The 14,458-nt window shown below is 51.7% G+C and overlaps 39 non-coding genes and 5 pseudogenes across 39 annotated transcripts; all 44 read left to right on the top strand.

The window, feature by feature from the left end:
* Window positions 1-56: 56 nt before the first annotated feature.
* Window positions 57-175, top strand: LOC136354492 (5S ribosomal RNA). Its single transcript, XR_010738124.1, has one exon. It is a non-coding gene; the product is annotated as a 5S ribosomal RNA (ribosomal RNA).
* A 205-nt stretch (window positions 176-380) lies between these two features.
* LOC136354490 (5S ribosomal RNA) lies at window positions 381-499 on the top strand. Its single transcript, XR_010738122.1, has one exon. It is a non-coding gene; the product is annotated as a 5S ribosomal RNA (ribosomal RNA).
* Window positions 500-704: 205 nt separating this feature from the next.
* On the top strand, window positions 705-823 carry LOC136354489 (5S ribosomal RNA). Its single transcript, XR_010738121.1, has one exon. It is a non-coding gene; the product is annotated as a 5S ribosomal RNA (ribosomal RNA).
* Window positions 824-1,028: 205 nt separating this feature from the next.
* On the top strand, window positions 1,029-1,147 carry LOC136354488 (5S ribosomal RNA). Its single transcript, XR_010738120.1, has one exon. It is a non-coding gene; the product is annotated as a 5S ribosomal RNA (ribosomal RNA).
* A 205-nt stretch (window positions 1,148-1,352) lies between these two features.
* On the top strand, window positions 1,353-1,471 carry LOC136354487 (5S ribosomal RNA). Its single transcript, XR_010738119.1, has one exon. It is a non-coding gene; the product is annotated as a 5S ribosomal RNA (ribosomal RNA).
* A 205-nt stretch (window positions 1,472-1,676) lies between these two features.
* Window positions 1,677-1,795, top strand: LOC136354486 (5S ribosomal RNA). The gene has a single exon (XR_010738118.1). It is a non-coding gene; the product is annotated as a 5S ribosomal RNA (ribosomal RNA).
* A 205-nt stretch (window positions 1,796-2,000) lies between these two features.
* LOC136354344 (5S ribosomal RNA) lies at window positions 2,001-2,119 on the top strand. Its single transcript, XR_010738023.1, has one exon. It is a non-coding gene; the product is annotated as a 5S ribosomal RNA (ribosomal RNA).
* Window positions 2,120-2,324: 205 nt separating this feature from the next.
* On the top strand, window positions 2,325-2,443 carry LOC136354485 (5S ribosomal RNA). The gene has a single exon (XR_010738117.1). It is a non-coding gene; the product is annotated as a 5S ribosomal RNA (ribosomal RNA).
* Window positions 2,444-2,648: 205 nt separating this feature from the next.
* On the top strand, window positions 2,649-2,767 carry LOC136354484 (5S ribosomal RNA). The gene has a single exon (XR_010738116.1). It is a non-coding gene; the product is annotated as a 5S ribosomal RNA (ribosomal RNA).
* Window positions 2,768-2,972: 205 nt separating this feature from the next.
* Window positions 2,973-3,091, top strand: LOC136354386 (5S ribosomal RNA). The gene has a single exon (XR_010738065.1). It is a non-coding gene; the product is annotated as a 5S ribosomal RNA (ribosomal RNA).
* Window positions 3,092-3,385: 294 nt separating this feature from the next.
* LOC136354396 (5S ribosomal RNA) lies at window positions 3,386-3,504 on the top strand. Its single transcript, XR_010738075.1, has one exon. It is a non-coding gene; the product is annotated as a 5S ribosomal RNA (ribosomal RNA).
* Window positions 3,505-3,709: 205 nt separating this feature from the next.
* LOC136354483 (5S ribosomal RNA) lies at window positions 3,710-3,828 on the top strand. Its single transcript, XR_010738115.1, has one exon. It is a non-coding gene; the product is annotated as a 5S ribosomal RNA (ribosomal RNA).
* A 205-nt stretch (window positions 3,829-4,033) lies between these two features.
* Window positions 4,034-4,152, top strand: LOC136354482 (5S ribosomal RNA). The gene has a single exon (XR_010738114.1). It is a non-coding gene; the product is annotated as a 5S ribosomal RNA (ribosomal RNA).
* Window positions 4,153-4,450: 298 nt separating this feature from the next.
* On the top strand, window positions 4,451-4,569 carry LOC136354481 (5S ribosomal RNA). The gene has a single exon (XR_010738113.1). It is a non-coding gene; the product is annotated as a 5S ribosomal RNA (ribosomal RNA).
* Window positions 4,570-4,774: 205 nt separating this feature from the next.
* On the top strand, window positions 4,775-4,893 carry LOC136354479 (5S ribosomal RNA). Its single transcript, XR_010738111.1, has one exon. It is a non-coding gene; the product is annotated as a 5S ribosomal RNA (ribosomal RNA).
* A 204-nt stretch (window positions 4,894-5,097) lies between these two features.
* Window positions 5,098-5,216, top strand: LOC136354341 (5S ribosomal RNA). Its single transcript, XR_010738020.1, has one exon. It is a non-coding gene; the product is annotated as a 5S ribosomal RNA (ribosomal RNA).
* Window positions 5,217-5,421: 205 nt separating this feature from the next.
* LOC136354362 (5S ribosomal RNA) lies at window positions 5,422-5,540 on the top strand. Its single transcript, XR_010738041.1, has one exon. It is a non-coding gene; the product is annotated as a 5S ribosomal RNA (ribosomal RNA).
* Window positions 5,541-5,745: 205 nt separating this feature from the next.
* Window positions 5,746-5,854, top strand: LOC136354443 (5S ribosomal RNA; annotated as a pseudogene).
* Window positions 5,855-6,094: 240 nt separating this feature from the next.
* Window positions 6,095-6,203, top strand: LOC136354442 (5S ribosomal RNA; annotated as a pseudogene).
* Window positions 6,204-6,408: 205 nt separating this feature from the next.
* LOC136354340 (5S ribosomal RNA) lies at window positions 6,409-6,527 on the top strand. The gene has a single exon (XR_010738019.1). It is a non-coding gene; the product is annotated as a 5S ribosomal RNA (ribosomal RNA).
* Window positions 6,528-6,732: 205 nt separating this feature from the next.
* Window positions 6,733-6,851, top strand: LOC136354415 (5S ribosomal RNA). The gene has a single exon (XR_010738094.1). It is a non-coding gene; the product is annotated as a 5S ribosomal RNA (ribosomal RNA).
* A 245-nt stretch (window positions 6,852-7,096) lies between these two features.
* LOC136354363 (5S ribosomal RNA) lies at window positions 7,097-7,215 on the top strand. Its single transcript, XR_010738042.1, has one exon. It is a non-coding gene; the product is annotated as a 5S ribosomal RNA (ribosomal RNA).
* A 205-nt stretch (window positions 7,216-7,420) lies between these two features.
* LOC136354416 (5S ribosomal RNA) lies at window positions 7,421-7,539 on the top strand. The gene has a single exon (XR_010738095.1). It is a non-coding gene; the product is annotated as a 5S ribosomal RNA (ribosomal RNA).
* Window positions 7,540-7,744: 205 nt separating this feature from the next.
* LOC136354478 (5S ribosomal RNA) lies at window positions 7,745-7,863 on the top strand. Its single transcript, XR_010738110.1, has one exon. It is a non-coding gene; the product is annotated as a 5S ribosomal RNA (ribosomal RNA).
* A 203-nt stretch (window positions 7,864-8,066) lies between these two features.
* On the top strand, window positions 8,067-8,185 carry LOC136354477 (5S ribosomal RNA). Its single transcript, XR_010738109.1, has one exon. It is a non-coding gene; the product is annotated as a 5S ribosomal RNA (ribosomal RNA).
* Window positions 8,186-8,390: 205 nt separating this feature from the next.
* LOC136354414 (5S ribosomal RNA) lies at window positions 8,391-8,509 on the top strand. Its single transcript, XR_010738093.1, has one exon. It is a non-coding gene; the product is annotated as a 5S ribosomal RNA (ribosomal RNA).
* Window positions 8,510-8,714: 205 nt separating this feature from the next.
* LOC136354343 (5S ribosomal RNA) lies at window positions 8,715-8,833 on the top strand. The gene has a single exon (XR_010738022.1). It is a non-coding gene; the product is annotated as a 5S ribosomal RNA (ribosomal RNA).
* Window positions 8,834-9,036: 203 nt separating this feature from the next.
* On the top strand, window positions 9,037-9,155 carry LOC136354476 (5S ribosomal RNA). Its single transcript, XR_010738108.1, has one exon. It is a non-coding gene; the product is annotated as a 5S ribosomal RNA (ribosomal RNA).
* Window positions 9,156-9,360: 205 nt separating this feature from the next.
* LOC136354475 (5S ribosomal RNA) lies at window positions 9,361-9,479 on the top strand. The gene has a single exon (XR_010738107.1). It is a non-coding gene; the product is annotated as a 5S ribosomal RNA (ribosomal RNA).
* A 205-nt stretch (window positions 9,480-9,684) lies between these two features.
* LOC136354350 (5S ribosomal RNA) lies at window positions 9,685-9,803 on the top strand. The gene has a single exon (XR_010738029.1). It is a non-coding gene; the product is annotated as a 5S ribosomal RNA (ribosomal RNA).
* A 205-nt stretch (window positions 9,804-10,008) lies between these two features.
* On the top strand, window positions 10,009-10,127 carry LOC136354381 (5S ribosomal RNA). The gene has a single exon (XR_010738060.1). It is a non-coding gene; the product is annotated as a 5S ribosomal RNA (ribosomal RNA).
* A 205-nt stretch (window positions 10,128-10,332) lies between these two features.
* LOC136354369 (5S ribosomal RNA) lies at window positions 10,333-10,451 on the top strand. Its single transcript, XR_010738048.1, has one exon. It is a non-coding gene; the product is annotated as a 5S ribosomal RNA (ribosomal RNA).
* A 221-nt stretch (window positions 10,452-10,672) lies between these two features.
* LOC136354380 (5S ribosomal RNA) lies at window positions 10,673-10,791 on the top strand. Its single transcript, XR_010738059.1, has one exon. It is a non-coding gene; the product is annotated as a 5S ribosomal RNA (ribosomal RNA).
* A 203-nt stretch (window positions 10,792-10,994) lies between these two features.
* Window positions 10,995-11,113, top strand: LOC136354413 (5S ribosomal RNA). The gene has a single exon (XR_010738092.1). It is a non-coding gene; the product is annotated as a 5S ribosomal RNA (ribosomal RNA).
* Window positions 11,114-11,318: 205 nt separating this feature from the next.
* LOC136354392 (5S ribosomal RNA) lies at window positions 11,319-11,437 on the top strand. The gene has a single exon (XR_010738071.1). It is a non-coding gene; the product is annotated as a 5S ribosomal RNA (ribosomal RNA).
* Window positions 11,438-11,642: 205 nt separating this feature from the next.
* LOC136354435 (5S ribosomal RNA) lies at window positions 11,643-11,750 on the top strand (annotated as a pseudogene).
* A 205-nt stretch (window positions 11,751-11,955) lies between these two features.
* Window positions 11,956-12,074, top strand: LOC136354378 (5S ribosomal RNA). The gene has a single exon (XR_010738057.1). It is a non-coding gene; the product is annotated as a 5S ribosomal RNA (ribosomal RNA).
* Window positions 12,075-12,277: 203 nt separating this feature from the next.
* LOC136354412 (5S ribosomal RNA) lies at window positions 12,278-12,396 on the top strand. The gene has a single exon (XR_010738091.1). It is a non-coding gene; the product is annotated as a 5S ribosomal RNA (ribosomal RNA).
* Window positions 12,397-12,601: 205 nt separating this feature from the next.
* On the top strand, window positions 12,602-12,709 carry LOC136354438 (5S ribosomal RNA; annotated as a pseudogene).
* Window positions 12,710-12,914: 205 nt separating this feature from the next.
* On the top strand, window positions 12,915-13,033 carry LOC136354377 (5S ribosomal RNA). The gene has a single exon (XR_010738056.1). It is a non-coding gene; the product is annotated as a 5S ribosomal RNA (ribosomal RNA).
* Window positions 13,034-13,236: 203 nt separating this feature from the next.
* On the top strand, window positions 13,237-13,355 carry LOC136354411 (5S ribosomal RNA). The gene has a single exon (XR_010738090.1). It is a non-coding gene; the product is annotated as a 5S ribosomal RNA (ribosomal RNA).
* Window positions 13,356-13,560: 205 nt separating this feature from the next.
* LOC136354391 (5S ribosomal RNA) lies at window positions 13,561-13,679 on the top strand. Its single transcript, XR_010738070.1, has one exon. It is a non-coding gene; the product is annotated as a 5S ribosomal RNA (ribosomal RNA).
* Window positions 13,680-13,884: 205 nt separating this feature from the next.
* On the top strand, window positions 13,885-13,992 carry LOC136354440 (5S ribosomal RNA; annotated as a pseudogene).
* Window positions 13,993-14,197: 205 nt separating this feature from the next.
* Window positions 14,198-14,316, top strand: LOC136354474 (5S ribosomal RNA). Its single transcript, XR_010738106.1, has one exon. It is a non-coding gene; the product is annotated as a 5S ribosomal RNA (ribosomal RNA).
* The last annotated feature ends 142 nt before the right edge of the window (window positions 14,317-14,458 follow it).

Here is a 14,458-nt window from a genome sequence, read left to right as displayed (position 1 = left end):
ATGAGAAAGTTACGCCTATTTTAAGAAATGACACCCGAATGACGCCAAAGCATGTCGGATGCGATCATACCAGCACTAAAGCACCGGATCCCATCAGAACTCCGAAGTTAAGCGTGCTTGGGCGAGAGTAGTACTAGGATGGGTGACCTCCTGGGAAGTCCTCGTGTTGCATCCCTCCTTTTTGTCTCTCTCTCCCCCCTTTTGACTCGCGCCGCTGCGTCCATCGTGTTGTGTCGCCCCTTGGGCGGCGAAGCTGGGGAGAATCGGATGTAACATTTTCTGTAGATGTCCGTGGATATATCATTTGCCTGATTCCGAGTCCGTATGAGAAAGTTACGCCTATTTTAAGAAATGACACCCGAATGACGCCAAAGCATGTCGGATGCGATCATACCAGCACTAAAGCACCGGATCCCATCAGAACTCCGAAGTTAAGCGTGCTTGGGCGAGAGTAGTACTAGGATGGGTGACCTCCTGGGAAGTCCTCGTGTTGCATCCCTCCTTTTTGTCTCTCTCTCCCCCCTTTTGACTCGCGCCGCTGCGTCCATCGTGTTGTGTCGCCCCTTGGGCGGCGAAGCTGGGGAGAATCGGATGTAACATTTTCTGTAGATGTCCGTGGATATATCATTTGCCTGATTCCGAGTCCGTATGAGAAAGTTACGCCTATTTTAAGAAATGACACCCGAATGACGCCAAAGCATGTCGGATGCGATCATACCAGCACTAAAGCACCGGATCCCATCAGAACTCCGAAGTTAAGCGTGCTTGGGCGAGAGTAGTACTAGGATGGGTGACCTCCTGGGAAGTCCTCGTGTTGCATCCCTCCTTTTTGTCTCTCTCTCCCCCCTTTTGACTCGCGCCGCTGCGTCCATCGTGTTGTGTCGCCCCTTGGGCGGCGAAGCTGGGGAGAATCGGATGTAACATTTTCTGTAGATGTCCGTGGATATATCATTTGCCTGATTCCGAGTCCGTATGAGAAAGTTACGCCTATTTTAAGAAATGACACCCGAATGACGCCAAAGCATGTCGGATGCGATCATACCAGCACTAAAGCACCGGATCCCATCAGAACTCCGAAGTTAAGCGTGCTTGGGCGAGAGTAGTACTAGGATGGGTGACCTCCTGGGAAGTCCTCGTGTTGCATCCCTCCTTTTTGTCTCTCTCTCCCCCCTTTTGACTCGCGCCGCTGCGTCCATCGTGTTGTGTCGCCCCTTGGGCGGCGAAGCTGGGGAGAATCGGATGTAACATTTTCTGTAGATGTCCGTGGATATATCATTTGCCTGATTCCGAGTCCGTATGAGAAAGTTACGCCTATTTTAAGAAATGACACCCGAATGACGCCAAAGCATGTCGGATGCGATCATACCAGCACTAAAGCACCGGATCCCATCAGAACTCCGAAGTTAAGCGTGCTTGGGCGAGAGTAGTACTAGGATGGGTGACCTCCTGGGAAGTCCTCGTGTTGCATCCCTCCTTTTTGTCTCTCTCTCCCCCCTTTTGACTCGCGCCGCTGCGTCCATCGTGTTGTGTCGCCCCTTGGGCGGCGAAGCTGGGGAGAATCGGATGTAACATTTTCTGTAGATGTCCGTGGATATATCATTTGCCTGATTCCGAGTCCGTATGAGAAAGTTACGCCTATTTTAAGAAATGACACCCGAATGACGCCAAAGCATGTCGGATGCGATCATACCAGCACTAAAGCACCGGATCCCATCAGAACTCCGAAGTTAAGCGTGCTTGGGCGAGAGTAGTACTAGGATGGGTGACCTCCTGGGAAGTCCTCGTGTTGCATCCCTCCTTTTTGTCTCTCTCTCCCCCCTTTTGACTCGCGCCGCTGCGTCCATCGTGTTGTGTCGCCCCTTGGGCGGCGAAGCTGGGGAGAATCGGATGTAACATTTTCTGTAGATGTCCGTGGATATATCATTTGCCTGATTCCGAGTCCGTATGAGAAAGTTACGCCTATTTTAAGAAATGACACCCGAATGACGCCAAAGCATGTCGGATGCGATCATACCAGCACTAAAGCACCGGATCCCATCGGAACTCCGAAGTTAAGCGTGCTTGGGCGAGAGTAGTACTAGGATGGGTGACCTCCTGGGAAGTCCTCGTGTTGCATCCCTCCTTTTTGTCTCTCTCTCCCCCCTTTTGACTCGCGCCGCTGCGTCCATCGTGTTGTGTCGCCCCTTGGGCGGCGAAGCTGGGGAGAATCGGATGTAACATTTTCTGTAGATGTCCGTGGATATATCATTTGCCTGATTCCGAGTCCGTATGAGAAAGTTACGCCTATTTTAAGAAATGACACCCGAATGACGCCAAAGCATGTCGGATGCGATCATACCAGCACTAAAGCACCGGATCCCATCAGAACTCCGAAGTTAAGCGTGCTTGGGCGAGAGTAGTACTAGGATGGGTGACCTCCTGGGAAGTCCTCGTGTTGCATCCCTCCTTTTTCTCTCTCTCTTCCCCCTTTTGACTCGCGCCGCTGCGTCCATCGTGTTGTGTCGCCCCTTGGGCGGCGAAGCTGGGGAGAATCGGATGTAACATTTTCTGTAGATGTCCGTGGATATATCATTTGCCTGATTCCGAGTCCGTATGAGAAAGTTACGCCTATTTTAAGAAATGACACCCGAATGACGCCAAAGCATGTCGGATGCGATCATACCAGCACTAAAGCACCGGATCCCATCAGAACTCCGAAGTTAAGCGTGCTTGGGCGAGAGTAGTACTAGGATGGGTGACCTCCTGGGAAGTCCTCGTGTTGCATCCCTCCTTTTTGTCTCACTCTCCCCCCTTTTGACTCGCGCCGCTGCGTCCATCGTGTTGTGTCGCCCCTTGGGCGGCGAAGCTGGGGAGAATCGGATGTAACATTTTCTGTAGATGTCCGTGGATATATCATTTGCCTGATTCCGAGTCCGTATGAGAAAGTTACGCCTATTTTAAGAAATGACACCCGAATGACGCCAAAGCATGTCGGATGCGATCATGCCAGCACTAAAGCACCGGATCCCATCAGAACTCCGAAGTTAAGCGTGCTTGGGCGAGAGTAGTACTAGGATGGGTGACCTCCTAGGAAGTCCTCGTGTTGCATCCCTCCTTTTTGTCTCTCTCTCCCCCCTTTTGACTCGCGCCGCTGCGTCCATCGTGTTGTGTCGCCCCTTGGGCGGCGAAGCTGGGGAGAATCGGATTTTGTCTCTCTCTCCCCCCTTTTGACTCGCGCCGCTGCGTCCATCGTGTTGTGTCGCCCCTTGGGCGGCGAAGCTGGGGAGAATCGGATGTAACATTTTCTGTAGATGTCCGTGGATATATCATTTGCCTGATTCCGAGTCCGTATGAGAAAGTTACGCCTATTTTAAGAAATGACACCCGAATGACGCCAAAGCATGTCGGATGCGATCATGCCAGCACTAAAGCACCGGATCCCATCAGAACTCCGAAGTTAATCGTGCTTGGGCGAGAGTAGTACTAGGATGGGTGACCTCCTGGGAAGTCCTCGTGTTGCATCCCTCCTTTTTGTCTCTCTCTCCCCCCTTTTGACTCGCGCCGCTGCGTCCATCGTGTTGTGTCGCCCCTTGGGCGGCGAAGCTGGGGAGAATCGGATGTAACATTTTCTGTAGATGTCCGTGGATATATCATTTGCCTGATTCCGAGTCCGTATGAGAAAGTTACGCCTATTTTAAGAAATGACACCCGAATGACGCCAAAGCATGTCGGATGCGATCATACCAGCACTAAAGCACCGGATCCCATCAGAACTCCGAAGTTAAGCGTGCTTGGGCGAGAGTAGTACTAGGATGGGTGACCTCCTGGGAAGTCCTCGTGTTGCATCCCTCCTTTTTGTCTCTCTCTCCCCCCTTTTGACTCGCGCCGCTGCGTCCATCGTGTTGTGTCGCCCCTTGGGCGGCGAAGCTGGGGAGAATCGGATGTAACATTTTCTGTAGATGTCCGTGGATATATCATTTGCCTGATTCCGAGTCCGTATGAGAAAGTTACGCCTATTTTAAGAAATGACACCCGAATGACGCCAAAGCATGTCGGATGCGATCATACCAGCACTAAAGCACCGGATCCCATCAGAACTCCGAAGTTAAGCGTGCTTGGGCGAGAGTAGTACTAGGATGGGTGACCTCCTGGGAAGTCCTCGTGTTGCATCCCTCCTTTTTGTCTCTCTCTCCCCCCTTTTGACTCGCGCCGCTGCGTCCATCGTGTTGTGTCGCCCCTTGGGCGGCGAAGCTGGGGAGAATCGGATGCTTTTTGTCTCTCTCTCCCCCCTTTTGACTCGCGCCGCTGCGTCCATCGTGTTGTGTCGCCCCTTGGGCGGCGAAGCTGGGGAGAATCGGATGTAACATTTTCTGTAGATGTCCGTGGATATATCATTTGCCTGATTCCGAGTCCGTATGAGAAAGTTACGCCTATTTTAAGAAATGACACCCGAATGACGCCAAAGCATGTCGGATGCGATCATACCAGCACTAAAGCACCGGATCCCATCAGAACTCCGAAGTTAAGCGTGCTTGGGCGAGAGTAGTACTAGGATGGGTGACCTCCTGGGAAGTCCTCGTGTTGCATCCCTCCTTTTTGTCTCTCTCTCCCCCCTTTTGACTCGCGCCGCTGCGTCCATCGTGTTGTGTCGCCCCTTGGGCGGCGAAGCTGGGGAGAATCGGATGTAACATTTTCTGTAGATGTCCGTGGATATATCATTTGCCTGATTTCGAGTCCGTATGAGAAAGTTACGCCTATTTTAAGAAATGACACCCGAATGACGCCAAAGCATGTCGGATGCGATCATACCAGCACTAAAGCACCGGATCCCATCAGAACTCCGAAGTTAAGCGTGCTTGGGCGAGAGTAGTACTAGGATGGGTGACCTCCTGGGAAGTCCTCGTGTTGCATCCCTCCTTTTTGTCTCTCTCTCCCCCCTTTTGACTCGCGCCGCTGCGTCCATCGTGTTGTGTCGCCCCTTGGGCGGCGAAGCTGGGGAGAATCGGATGTAACATTTTCTGTAGATGTCCGTGGATATATCATTTGCCTGATTCCGAGTCCGTATGAGAAAGTTACGCCTATTTTAAGAAATGACACCCGAATGACGCAAAGCATGTCGGATGCGATCATACCAGCACTAAAGCACCGGATCCCATCAGAACTCCGAAGTTAAGCGTGCTTGGGCGAGAGTAGTACTAGGATGGGTGACCTCCTGGGAAGTCCTCGTGTTGCATCCTTCCTTTTTGTCTCTCTCTCCCCCCTTTTGACTCGCGCCGCTGCGTCCATCGTGTTGTGTCGCCCCTTGGGCGGCGAAGCTGGGGAGAATCGGATGTAACATTTTCTGTAGATGTCCGTGGATATATCATTTGCCTGATTCCGAGTCCGTATGAGAAAGTTACGCCTATTTTAAGAAATGACACCCGAATGACGCCAAAGCATGTCGGATGCGATCATACCAGCACTAAAGCACCGGATCCCATCAGAACTCCAAAGTTAAGCGTGCTTGGGCGAGAGTAGTACTAGGATGGGTGACCTCCTGGGAAGTCCTCGTGTTGCATCCCTCCTTTTTGTCTCTCTCTCCCCCCTTTTGACTCGCGCCGCTGCGTCCATCGTGTTGTGTCGCCCCTTGGGCGGCGAAGCTGGGGAGAATCGGATGTAACATTTTCTGTAGATGTCCGTGGATATATCATTTGCCTGATTCCGAGTCCGTATGAGAAAGTTACGCCTATTTTAAGAAATGACACCCGAATGACGCCAAAGCATGTCGGATGCGATCATACCAGCACTAAAGCACCGGATCCCATCAGAACTCCGAAGTTAAGCGTGCTTGGGCGAGAGTAGTACTACGATGGGTGACCTCCTCGTGTTGCATCCCTCCTTTTTGTCTCTCTCTTCCCCCTTTTGACTCGCGCCGCTGCGTCCATCGTGTTGTGTCGCCCCTTGGGCGGCGAAGCTGGGGAGAATCGGATGTAACATTTTCTGTAGATGTCGGTGGATATATCATTTGCCTGATTCCGAGTCCGTATGAGAAAGTTACGCCTATTTTAAGAAATGACCGTATGAGAAAGTTACGCCTATTTTAAGAAATGACACCCGAATGACGCCAAAGCATGTCGGATGCGATCATACCAGCACTAAAGCACCGGATCCCATCAGAACTCCGAAGTTAAGCGTGCTTGGGCGAGAGTAGTACTACGATGGGTGACCTCCTCGTGTTGCATCCCTCCTTTTTGTCTCTCTCTCCCCCCTTTTGACTCGCGCCGCTGCGTCCATCGTGTTGTGTCGCCCCTTGGGCGGCGAAGCTGGGGAGAATCGGATGTAACATTTTCTGTAGATGTCCGTGGATATATCATTTGCCTGATTCCGAGTCCGTATGAGAAAGTTACGCCTATTTTAAGAAATGACACCCGAATGACGCCAAAGCATGTCGGATGCGATCATACCAGCACTAAAGCACCGGATCCCATCAGAACTCCGAAGTTAAGCGTGCTTGGGCGAGAGTAGTACTAGGATGGGTGACCACCTGGGAAGTCCTCGTGTTGCATCCCTCCTTTTTGTCTCTCTCTCCCCCCTTTTGACTCGCGCCGCTGCGTCCATCGTGTTGTGTCGCCCCTTGGGCGGCGAAGCTGGGGAGAATCGGATGTAACATTTTCTGTAGATGTCCGTGGATATATCATTTGCCTGATTCCGAGTCCGTATGAGAAAGTTACGCCTATTTTAAGAAATGACACCCGAATGACGCCAAAGCATGTCGGATGCGATCATACCAGCACTAAAGCACCGTATCCCATCAGAACTCCCAAGTTAAGCGTGCTTGGGCGAGAGTAGTACTAGGATGGGTGACCTCCTGGGAAGTCCTCGTGTTGCATCCCTCCTTTTTGTCTCTCTCTCCCCCCTTTTGACTCGCGCCGCTCCTTTTTGTCTCTCTCTCCCCCCTTTTGACTCGCGCCGCTGCGTCCATCGTGTTGTGTCGCCCCTTGGGCGGCGAAGCTGGGGAGAATCGGATGTAACATTTTCTGTAGATGTCGGTGGATATATCATTTGCCTGATTCCGAGTCCGTATGAGAAAGTTACGCCTATTTTAAGAAATGACACCCGAATGACGCCAAAGCATGTCGGATGCGATCATACCAGCACTAAAGCACCGGATCCCATCAGAACTCCGAAGTTAAGCGTGCTTGGGCGAGAGTAGTACTATGATGGGTGACCACCTGGGAAGTCCTCGTGTTGCATCTCTCCTTTTTGTCTCTCTCTCCCCCCTTTTGACTCGCGCCGCTGCGTCCATCGTGTTGTGTCGCCCCTTGGGCGGCGAAGCTGGGGAGAATCGGATGTAACATTTTCTGTAGATGTCCGTGGATATATCATTTGCCTGATTCCGAGTCCGTATGAGAAAGTTACGCCTATTTTAAGAAATGACACCCGAATGACGCCAAAGCATGTCGGATGCAATCATACCAGCACTAAAGCACCGTATCCCATCAGAACTCCCAAGTTAAGCGTGCTTGGGCGAGAGTAGTACTAGGATGGGTGACCTCCTGGGAAGTCCTCGTGTTGCATCCCTCCTTTTTGTCTCTCTCTCCCCCCTTTTGACTCGCGCCGCTGCGTCCATCGTGTTGTGTCGCCCCTTGGGCGGCGAAGCTGGGGAGAATCGGATGTAACATTTTCTGTAGATGTCCGTGGATATATCATTTGCCTGATTCCGAGTCCGTATGAGAAAGTTACGCCTATTTTAAGAAATGACACCCGAATGACGCCAAAGCATGTCGGATGCGATCATACCAGCACTAAAGCACCGGATCCCATCAGAACTCCGAAGTTAAGCGTGCTTGGGCGAGAGTAGTACTAGGATGGGTGACCTCCTGGGAAGTCCTCGTGTTGCATCCCTCCTTTTTGTCTCTCTCCCCCCTTTTGACTCGCGCCGCTGCGTCCATCGTGTTGTGTCGCCCCTTGGGCGGCGAAGCTGGGGAGAATCGGATGTAACATTTTCTGTAGATGTCCGTGGATATATCATTTGTCTGATTCCGAGTCCGTATGAGAAAGTTACGCCTATTTTAAGAAATGACACCCGAATGACGCCAAAGCATGTCGGATGCGATCATACCAGCACTAAAGCACCGGATCCCATCAGAACTCCGAAGTTAAGCGTGCTTGGGCGAGAGTAGTACTAGGATGGGTGACCTCCTGGGAAGTCCTCGTGTTGCATCCCTCCTTTTTGTCTCTCTCTCCCCCCTTTTGACTCGCGCCGCTGCGTCCATCGTGTTGTGTCGCCCCTTGGGCGGCGAAGCTGGGGAGAATCGGATGTAACATTTTCTGTAGATGTCCGTGGATATATCATTTGCCTGATTCCGAGTCCGTATGAGAAAGTTACGCCTATTTTAAGAAATGACACCCGAATGACGCCAAAGCATGTCGGATGCGATCATACCAGCACTAAAGCACCGTATCCCATCAGAACTCCCAAGTTAAGCGTGCTTGGGCGAGAGTAGTACTAGGATGGGTGACCTCCTGGGAAGTCCTCGTGTTGCATCCCTCCTTTTTGTCTCTCTCTCCCCCCTTTTGACTCGCGCCGCTGCGTCCATCGTGTTGTGTCGCCCCTTGGGCGGCGAAGCTGGGGAGAATCGGATGTAACATTTTCTGTAGATGTCCGTGGATATATCATTTGCCTGATTCCGAGTCCGTATGAGAAAGTTACGCCTATTTTAAGAAATGACACCCGAATGACGCCAAAGCATGTCGGATGCGATCATACCAGCACTAAAGCACCGGATCCCATCAGAACTCCGAAGTTAAGCGTGCTTGGGCGAGAGTAGTACTACGATGGGTGACCTCCTGGGAAGTCCTCGTGTTGCATCCCTCCTTTTTGTCTCTCTCCCCCCTTTTGACTCGCGCCGCTGCGTCCATCGTGTTGTGTCGCCCCTTGGGCGGCGAAGCTGGGGAGAATCGGATGTAACATTTTCTGTAGATGTCCGTGGATATATCATTTGCCTGATTCCGAGTCCGTATGAGAAAGTTACGCCTATTTTAAGAAATGACACCCGAATGACGCCAAAGCATGTCGGATGCGATCATACCAGCACTAAAGCACCGGATCCCATCAGAACTCCGAAGTTAAGCGTGCTTGGGCGAGAGTAGTACTAGGATGGGTGACCTCCTGGGAAGTCCTCGTGTTGCATCCCTCCTTTTTGTCTCTCTCTCCCCCCTTTTGACTCGCGCCGCTGCGTCCATCGTGTTGTGTCGCCCCTTGGGCGGCGAAGCTGGGGAGAATCGGATGTAACATTTTCTGTAGATGTCCGTGGATATATCATTTGCCTGATTCCGAGTCCGTATGAGAAAGTTACGCCTATTTTAAGAAATGACACCCGAATGACGCCAAAGCATGTCGGATGCGATCATACCAGCACTAAAGCACCGGATCCCATCAGAACTCCGAAGTTAAGCGTGCTTGGGCGAGAGTAGTACTAGGATGGGTGACCTCCTGGGAAGTCCTCGTGTTGCATCCCTCTTTTTTGTCTCTCTCTCCCCCCTTTTGACTCGCGCCGCTGCGTCCATCGTGTTGTGTCGCCCCTTGGGCGGCGAAGCTGGGGAGAATCGGATGTAACATTTTCTGTAGATGTCCGTGGATATATCATTTGCCTGATTCCGAGTCCGTATGAGAAAGTTACGCCTATTTTAAGAAATGACACCCGAATGACGCCAAAGCATGTCGGATGCGATCATGCCAGCACTAAAGCACCGGATCCCATCAGAACTCCGAAGTTAAGCGTGCTTGGGCGAGAGTAGTACTAGGATGGGTGACCTCCTGGGAAGTCCTCGTGTTGCATCCCTCCTTTTTGTCTCTCTCTCCCCCCTTTTGACTCGCGCCGCTGCGTCCATCGTGTTGTGTCGCCCCTTGGGCGGCGAAGCTGGGGAGAATCGGATGTAACATTTTCTGTAGATGTCCGTGGATATATCATTTGCCTGATTCCGAGTCCGTATGAGAAAGTTACGCCTATTTTAAGAAATGACACCCGAATGACGCCAAAGCATGTCCGATGCGATCATACCAGCACTAAAGCACCGGATCCCATCAGAACTCCGAAGTTAAGCGTGCTTGGGCGAGAGTAGTACTAGGATGGGTGACCTCCTGGGAAGTCCTCGTGTTGCATCCCTCCTTTTTGTCTCTCTCTCCCCCCTTTTGACTCGCGCCGCTGCGTCCATCGTGTTGTGTCGCCCCTTGGGCGGCGAAGCTGGGGAGAATCGGATGTAACATTTTCTGTAGATGTCCGTGGATATATCATTTGCCTGATTCCGAGTCCGTATGAGAAAGTTACGCCTATTTTAAGAAATGACACCCGAATGACGCAAAAGCATGTCGGATGCGATCATACCAGCACTAAAGCACCGGATCCCATCAGAACTCCGAAGTTAAGCGTGCTTGGGTGAGAGTAGTACTAGGATGGGTGACCTCCTGGGAAGTCCTCGTGTTGCATCCCTCCTTTTTGTCTCTCTCTCCCCCCTTTTGACTCGCGCCGCTGCGTCCATCGTCCGCTGCGTCCATCGTGTTGTGTCGCCCCTTGGGCGGCGAAGCTGGGGAGAATCGGATGTAACATTTTCTGTAGATGTCCGTGGATATATCATTTGCCTGATTCCGAGTCCGTATGAGAAAGTTACGCCTATTTTAAGAAATGACACCCGAATGACGCCAAAGCATGTCGGATGCGATCATACCAGCACTAAAGCACCGGATCCCATCAGAACTCCGAAGTTAAGCGTGCTTGGGCGAGAGTAGTACTAGGATGGGTGACCTCCTGGGAAGTCCTCGTGTTACATCCCTCCTTTTTGTCTCTCTCCCCCCTTTTGACTCGCGCCGCTGCGTCCATCGTGTTGTGTCGCCCCTTGGGCGGCGAAGCTGGGGAGAATCGGATGTAACATTTTCTGTAGATGTCCGTGGATATATCATTTGCCTGATTCCGAGTCCGTATGAGAAAGTTACGCCTATTTTAAGAAATGACACCCATATGACGCCAAAGCATGTCGGATGCGATCATACCAGCACTAAAGCACCGGATCCCATCAGAACTCCGAAGTTAAGCGTGCTTGGGTGAGAGTAGGACTAGGATGGGTGACCTCCTGGGAAGTCCTCGTGTTGCATCCCTCCTTTTTGTCTCTCTCTCCCCCCTTTTGACTCGCGCCGCTGCGTCCATCGTGTTGTGTCGCCCCTTGGGCGGCGAAGCTGGGGAGAATCGGATGTAACATTTTCTGTAGATGTCCGTGGATATATCATTTGCCTGATTCCGAGTCCGTATGAGAAAGTTACCCCTATTTTAAGAAATGACACCCGAATGACGCCAAAGCATGTCGGATGCGATCATGCCAGCACTAAAGCACCGGATCCCATCAGAACTCCAAAGTTAAGCGTGCTTGGGCGAGAGTAGTACTAGGATGGGTGACCTCCTGGGAAGTCCTCGTGTTGCATCCCTCCTTTTTGTCTCTCTCTCCCCCCTTTTGACTCGCGCCGCTGCGTCCATCGTGTTGTGTCGCCCCTTGGGCGGCGAAGCTGGGGAGAATCGGATGTAACATTTTCTGTAGATGTCCGTGGATATATCATTTGTCTGATTCCGAGTCCGTATGAGAAAGTTACGCCTATTTTAAGAAATGACACCCGAATGACGCCAAAGCATGTCGGATGCGATCATACCAGCACTAAAGCACCGGATCCCATCAGAACTCCGAAGTTAAGCGTGCTTGGGCGAGAGTAGTACTAGGATGGTGAAGTCCTCGTGTTGCATCCCTCCTTTTTGTCTCTCTCTCCCCCCTTTTGACTCGCGCCGCTGCGTCCATCGTGTTGTGTCGCCCCTTGGGCGGCGAAGCTGGGGAGAATCGGATGTAACATTTTCTGTAGATGTCCGTGGATATATCATTTGCCTGATTCCGAGTCCGTATGAGAAAGTTACGCCTATTTTAAGAAATGACACCCGAATGACGCCAAAGCATGTCGGATGCGATCATACCAGCACTAAAGCACCGGATCCCATCAGAACTCCGAAGTTAAGCGTGCTTGGGCGAGAGTAGTACTAGGATGGGTGACCTCCTGGGAAGTCCTCGTGTTACATCCCTCCTTTTTGTCTCTCTCCCCCCTTTTGACTCGCGCCGCTGCGTCCATCGTGTTGTGTCGCCCCTTGGGCGGCGAAGCTGGGGAGAATCGGATGTAACATTTTCTGTAGATGTCCGTGGATATATCATTTGCCTGATTCCGAGTCCGTATGAGAAAGTTACGCCTATTTTAAGAAATGACACCCATATGACGCCAAAGCATGTCGGATGCGATCATACCAGCACTAAAGCACCGGATCCCATCAGAACTCCGAAGTTAAGCGTGCTTGGGTGAGAGTAGGACTAGGATGGGTGACCTCCTGGGAAGTCCTCGTGTTGCATCCCTCCTTTTTGTCTCTCTCTCCCCCCTTTTGACTCGCGCCGCTGCGTCCATCGTGTTGTGTCGCCCCTTGGGCGGCGAAGCTGGGGAGAATCGGATGTAACATTTTCTGTAGATGTCCGTGGATATATCATTTGCCTGATTCCGAGTCCGTATGAGAAAGTTACGCCTATTTTAAGAAATGACACCCGAATGACGCCAAAGCATGTCGGATGCGATCATACCAGCACTAAAGCACCGGATCCCATAAGAACTCCGAAGTTAAGCGTGCTTGGGCGAGAGTAGTACTAGGATGGTGAAGTCCTCGTGTTGCATCCCTCCTTTTTGTCTCTCTCTCCCCCCTTTTGACTCGCGCCGCTGCGTCCATCGTGTTGTGTCGCCCCTTGGGCGGCGAAGCTGGGGAGAATCGGATGTAACATTTTCTGTAGATGTCCGTGGATATATCATTTGCCTGATTCCGAGTCCGTATGAGAAAGTTACGCCTATTTTAAGAAATGACACCCGAATGACGCCAAAGCATGTCGGATGCGATCATACCAGCACTAAAGCACCGGATCCCATCAGAACTCCGAAGTTAAGCGTGCTTGGGCGAGAGTAGTACTAGGATGGGTGACCTCCTGGGAAGTCCTCGTGTTACATCCCTCCTTTTTGTCTCTCTCCCCCCTTTTGACTCGCGCCGCTGCGTCCATCGTGTTGTGTCGCCCCTTGGGCGGCGAAGCTGGGGAGAATCGGATGTAACATTTTCTGTAGATGTCCGTGGATATATCATTTGCCTGATTCCGAGTCCGTATGAGAAAGTTACGCCTATTTTAAGAAATGACACCCATATGACGCCAAAGCATGTCGGATGCGATCATACCAGCACTAAAGCACCGGATCCCATCAGAACTCCGAAGTTAAGCGTGCTTGGGTGAGAGTAGGACTAGGATGGGTGACCTCCTGGGAAGTCCTCGTGTTGCATCCCTCCTTTTTGTCTCTCTCTCCCCCCTTTTGACTCGCGCCGCTGCGTCCATCGTGTTGTGTCGCCCCTTGGGCGGCGAAGCTGGGGAGAATCGGATGTAACATTTTCTGTAGATGTCCGTGGATATATCATTTGCCTGATTCCGAGTCCGTATGAGAAAGTTACCCCTATTTTAAGAAATGACACCCGAATGACGCCAAAGCATGTCGGATGCGATCATGCCAGCACTAAAGCACCGGATCCCATCAGAACTCCAAAGTTAAGCGTGCTTGGGCGAGAGTAGTACTAGGATGGGTGACCTCCTGGGAAGTCCTCGTGTTGCATCCCTCCTTTTTGTCTCTCTCTCCCCCCTTTTGACTCGCGCCGCTGCGTCCATCGTGTTGTGTCGCCCCTTGGGCGGCGAAGCTGGGGAGAATCGGATGTAACATTTTCTGTAGATGTCCGTGGATATATCATTTGCCTGATTCCGAGTCCGTATGAGAAAGTTACGCCTATTTTAAGAAATGACACCCGAATGACGCCAAAGCATGTCGGATGCGATCATACCAGCACTAAAGCACCGGATCCCATCAGAACTCCGAAGTTAAGCGTGCTTGGGCGAAAGTAGTACTAGGATGGTGAAGTCCTCGTGTTGCATCCCTCCTTTTTGTCTCTCTCTCCCCCCTTTTGACTCGCGCCGCTGCGTCCATCGTGTTGTGTCGCCCCTTGGGCGGCGAAGCTGGGGAGAATCGGATGTAACATTTTCTGTAGATGTCCGTGGATATATCATTTGCCTGATTCCGAGTCCGTATGAGAAAGTTACGCCTATTTTAAGAAATGACACCCGAATGACGCCAAAGCATGTCGGATGCGATCATACCAGCACTAAAGCACCGGATCCCATCAGAACTCCGAAGTTAAGCGTGCTTGGGCGAGAGTAGTACTAGGATGGGTGACCTCCTGGGAAGTCCTCGTGTTGCATCCCTCCTTTTTGTCTCTCTCTCCCCCCTTTTGACTCGCGCCGCTGCGTCCATCGTGTTGTGTCGCCCCTTGGGCGGCGAAGCTGGGGAGAATCGGATGTAACATTTTCTGTAGATGTCCGTGGATATATCATTTGCCTGATTCCG

The sequence above is a fragment of the Oryza sativa genome, chromosome 11 (assembly GCF_034140825.1).
Source record: "Oryza sativa Japonica Group chromosome 11, ASM3414082v1".
Taxonomy (NCBI): domain Eukaryota; kingdom Viridiplantae; phylum Streptophyta; class Magnoliopsida; order Poales; family Poaceae; genus Oryza; species Oryza sativa.
The sequence above is the reverse complement of the archived record's forward strand: the minus strand, read 5'-3'. Positions and strand labels throughout refer to the sequence as shown.